This window comes from Vespa velutina, chromosome 19 (genome assembly GCF_912470025.1).
Source record: "Vespa velutina chromosome 19, iVesVel2.1, whole genome shotgun sequence".
Classification (NCBI taxonomy): Eukaryota; Metazoa; Arthropoda; class Insecta; order Hymenoptera; family Vespidae; genus Vespa; species Vespa velutina.
Genome location: NC_062206.1, coordinates 1,762,501 through 1,767,798, shown reverse-complemented (window position 1 = coordinate 1,767,798; position 5,298 = coordinate 1,762,501). Strand labels below are relative to the sequence as shown.

Below are 5,298 nucleotides of genomic sequence, written 5' to 3'. Positions count from 1 at the left end.
GATCACAATCTAAATTTTTTTCTTTGATAAAATAAGATGAATTTAGTTCGTAAGAATTTGTTTATAACAAATTGTTTATAACAAATTGTTAATTAATTATTAACAATATGCTAGAAAAATAGGGTATATTCTGCCCTTTAAAATGATGTTTGAATCATGTTTCTAGGACTTTTAGATCCGAAGATATTCTCATGTAAATGAAAAACGTGGCTATTAACAATATAAACAAAAAATTGTTTATTTCCATAAACAAAATAATTTGTTTATAAATTACTTATCAATTTTATAAATCGATCACAATCTAAATTTTTTTCTTTGATAAAATAAGATGAATTTAGTTCGTAAGAATTTGTTTATAACAAATTGTTTATAACAAATTGTTAATTAATTATTAACAATATGCAAGAAAAATAGGGTATATTCTGCCCTTTAAAATGATGTTTGAATCATGTTTCTAGGACTTTTAGATCCGAAGATATTCTCATGTAAATGAAAAACGTGGCTATTAACAATATAAACAAAAAATTGTTTATTTCCATAAACAAAATAATTTGTTTATAAATTACTTATCAATTTTATAAATCGATCACAATCTAAATTTTTTTCTTTGATAAAATAAGATGAATTTAGTTCGTAAGAATTTGTTTATAACAAATTGTTTATAACAAATTGTTAATTAATTATTAACAATATGCTAGAAAAATAGGGTATATTCTGCCCTTTAAAATGATGTTTGAATCATGTTTCTAGGACTTTTAGTTCCAAAGATATTCCTATATAAATAGAAACGTTTACACTGACCCACTGACCTACATAATTTCATTCAAATTAGCTCGTGACACACTGACCTACATAAATTCCGAGAATTTACTCATCTCAGCTGACCAAATTACTACTACTACTACTATTACTACGAACAGATGATCTATACGAATGATGAATGAAAATCTTTCGAAGGCGATATCTCCGGAACGAAAAGTCGTAGAGACTTGATTCAACCACCGTTTTAAAGTATAATTTATTCTTTATTTATTGAAATATTGCAACAATATCGATATAATAAAATCGATTTTGTTAATAATTTTTAAAATTGACTTTTCTCTTATCTTTCGTAATAAAAACAAAACCATAATGAAATCATTCAAATTCTTATTATAATTACATAAATTTTATTTTGTTTATTTAAACAAAAAAAAAAGGAAAAGGAGATTTATTTATAGTCTATATACGTATAAATAAATAAATAAATATACGAAATTGAAAAATCAAAAACTCGAAAGACTTCTTTTGTAATAAGGACATAATTGTGATGGAAATAGTTAAAATTTTTATTGCAATGACATAAATTTTATTTTGTTTATTTAAAATAAGGGATAAAAGATTTATTGATAGTCGATAATCTATGAAATTGAATAATTGAAAACTACAAAGATCATCCTTTCGTAATAAAGATTCTACACTTATTCTGCATTTATCCTAAGATTATCTTAAACAATTATAATACGTAAAGTGAGCTAATATAAAAAATCATAACTTTATTATTATTATTATTAATTTATTACTACTGTCTAATATATTTATTATTATTCCTAATATTTAATATCTCTAATATGGTTTCTAAACTAAATATTTAAATTAAAATATCTCCTAAATTAATAATTTTTCACGATTTAATGTTTATTTAAATACACGGTTTAATAATTTTTTTTTTTTTATAGTGAACATCGAGATGCATCGACTAATGTAATGAAAAACATATGATCCTATGTAACGAAAAAAAAAAAGGAATATATTTAGCCTTCAAGTTCACCTATAAAAGAAAAAAATGATTACTATCATATTATGGTCTCATCCATATCGTGATCGACTTTTGTAAACAAAGTTTATCCATATTAAAAAAACCAAAAAAATATGGAAATATTAAAAAATGATCAAGATTATAGGCCAACCCTGTATATCGACATTCTAGAACAAGCAAAATACGTCATACGAATATATGGGACTGATTAGATTTGACACGTGCAGCTACAACATCAATGCTTGTTGATGTCACGAGGAAACCTCAGAATTGTATAAACCGCAAGTGGTTTTGCGTGGTTAGTCTACCTTGATTTTTTTTTCTTTTTTTTTTTTTTTCTTTTTTTTTTATTTATTACTAGTCACCTTGAACATTCAAATTGACAACTATTTTATTGTTAAACAATATGCATAACAAAGAAACGATAGTTTGTCCAAATGAAATAAATAATAGATACATGAATAATGATATATGATAACAAATGTACGTTTAAAAATTATATTATAATATGAAATATCGTTTATCAATAGAAATTTATTAAAAATTTATATCTTTATAATTTTTATCAAGGAAAAAAAATCATATGTACTAATTTATATAATAAAATCAAAATCGATCCTTGAAAGTAGGTATCTTTGGTAACATGTATATCGCATTAATGCATTTGCCTTCTCTCTCTCTCTCTCTCTCTCTCTCTCTCTCTCTCTCTCTTTCTCTCTCTCATTCTCTCTCATTTTTTTATCCCCTGAGACGCCCCATAAAGTTAAGGGTAGAGAGGCCAATGCACGAAAGGAGATCCAAACCCTCCGCATTCGGCAATAGAGGGGTGAATGTCCCTGTTAAAGAACCCTGCCGCATTTTTCCACATCCAAGGGTGGCTTTGCAACGTTGCTGTGCGCAACCCTCTTGCTGCACGTGACCACCCCTTCATCTCTGTGGTTTCTCTCTCTCTCTCTCTCTCTCTCTCTCTCTCTATCTTTCTTTCTTTCTTTCTTTTTTCTTTCTCTTTTTCTTCTTTCTCTCTGTCTCAGTCACACAACCACACATAGTCCTGCACATTTCTTATAACAGTGTTTCTCAATACGAGTTTCTTATATTAAAATGAATGAAACGAAATTATAAAGAATAAATATTAAACATTTCTTTGTATATAATCGTATTAATTAAAAAATTAATTCGATTCGAAGTTGATTATCATTTATAAAGTAAATGAATAAAAATAAAAAAAAGATAAAAAAAAAAAAGAAGAGAAAAGAGAGAGAAATGATTCTTTGCTTTATGATTAGACATTTGGAACGACTTGAAAATAATTATCTTAAATTATCAAATACTGTGTTCAAGCATGATAGAATGTTAATATATTACGAAATGCGGCACGAACGCATCCAGAATTTTAACAGCGTTATCTGAGGTAAGCCGTGTACGTGTTAGAGTCGTGGTTTTAGGGCCAACGCCCTTAACGAAAAAGGGTGACCTAGACCATATCTCGATTATCTATCATGAAAATTATCAGTCACGAAAGCTCGCCAATGAATTCTACGAAGAAATTTTACGTATAAATTTTTTCTCGTGACTCGTTTTTTATTATGTATATATATATATATATTTGTTATATAAATATACATTTATTTCATATATTAATATTTATATTATTAAAATATTTATATATGTATATTATATTATTAAAATTATTTTATATATATATATATATATGTATAGAAAATAAAAAAATATATATATATATATATATATATATATATATATATAAAAGAAGAAAAAAGAAAGATAAAGAAAGAGAAAAAGATCGATGAAAGTAAACGATGACGTAGGTATATACTGAAGCCTGAGAGTGTGTATGTGTTTATGTATATGTGTGCGTATGCGTGTGTGTGTAATAGTAGTAGTAGTAATAGTAGGTGGGTCGATCGATACGCGTTTTATCGTGATCGTCGTGAAAATGCTGTGATCTTTTCACGTGACGGAAGGAACTTTCTTGGAAATGTAAACTTTGAGGAGTTGATTATAGACAACGAAAAATGATATTATGCACGTAAAACATTCGAGCCTTCCAATCAACGTTAGATATCGTAATTGACGTTCGATGATCGATGATAAAAACAAAAAAACTAACACGGAGGACCATTTCGATCAACGATATCCATGAAATGGGATGGCGGGCGGTAAGAACGGTGGGATGGGAGAATGAGGGGAGGTGGGAATCGTCCAAAATTTGCATAAACCGCAAAAGGATATTAGCATAAACGTCGGACATCTTTTTACGATTCCTACGAAATAATATCTTTGCAAATGGCATAACCAAGTTCACACACATATATATGACCTATCGTTAAAATTTTATAATGTGATTAGAATTTTGTTATTGATATCTTGTATCCAAATCGAAATAAATAAATAAATAATAATAATAATAATAATAATAATAATAATAATGACGTTATTAAAAAAAAAAAAGCAAAAATTAGAAAATGCAAAATAGAACAGTGCAAAGAAAAAAAGAACACAAGTGTTATGTTTCCTTTAAATATTTCGAAAGAAGAAAAAGAATAATATCGGTTATAGAAAACTCGTCCATTCGTCGATCCACCTTCCACCCCTTTCTCCTCCCATCCCCCCTACCCCTCTCATCGCCTCTCTGCCTTAAACTCGTGAACATTAGGATTGACGAGTCCTTGGCGACTTTTATTTCCCCATGGAGATCGACAGAAATCGCGAGGGTCTTTGATGCATTTGACCGATTTCTCTCTTTTCCCTGAAGAGATGTTGCCCAGTTGAATGTTTAATGATGCGTCGACAAGTAGAAATGACATTTTCGTTCTAATCTAATATATATTTTATGATGAAATAACTCAATCACATATACACACAAATATATGTATGTATATGTTATAATATATAAAGTATATATGATATGTATGTATGGTATGTATATGTGTGCATATATTTATATTTATAGATATTCCAAAATAGGACTCACCTGCCAACCCTGAAGCAGGAGACTCCTATCGACTGTTCTAAGCCACATTACTGCGTCACCAGCTTGGAAGTCCCTTAATCGCGTGCATTTCCTGTGTAGGAAGACGCCGAGACATTTTAAAAGTTCCGACGTAGAGGCTTGGATCACGGTTTTCCTTGGTCCAGGTGGCAATGGTTTCTGAACCAATTTCTCGCACGTAGGATTGTGCGTAGTATGATTGTTGTTAGACGCCGGGGCTTTCGTCTGTCGAATAATTTATTTGATTTGAGAACAATTTAATACAATGGTGATGATGATAAAGAGATAGGGTAAAGGATTAATTGGGAAGGATCAATTAGGTATTATTTATTTATTTATTTATTTATTTATCGTTCGATTAATTAATAAATCAAATTGATATAGATATTATTCTACGAAGAAATTCATCCATATGGACGAACGAGGACGTTGTCTTATCAATCGACGAATTTTGCCTATTGATTATGACATAATAAAAAAATAATAT

General features: G+C 28.7%; 1 long non-coding RNA gene across 1 annotated transcript in view; it reads right to left on the bottom strand.

Moving 5' to 3' along the window:
* Positions 1-2,465: 2,465 nt before the first annotated feature.
* The window catches only part of LOC124955641, a 7,687-nt gene continuing 4,854 nt past the window's right edge, over positions 2,466-5,298 (bottom strand). The window contains exon 3 of the long non-coding RNA XR_007102926.1: positions 2,466-2,485. This is a non-coding gene — a long non-coding RNA (uncharacterized LOC124955641). The remainder of the gene's footprint in view (positions 2,486-5,298) is intronic.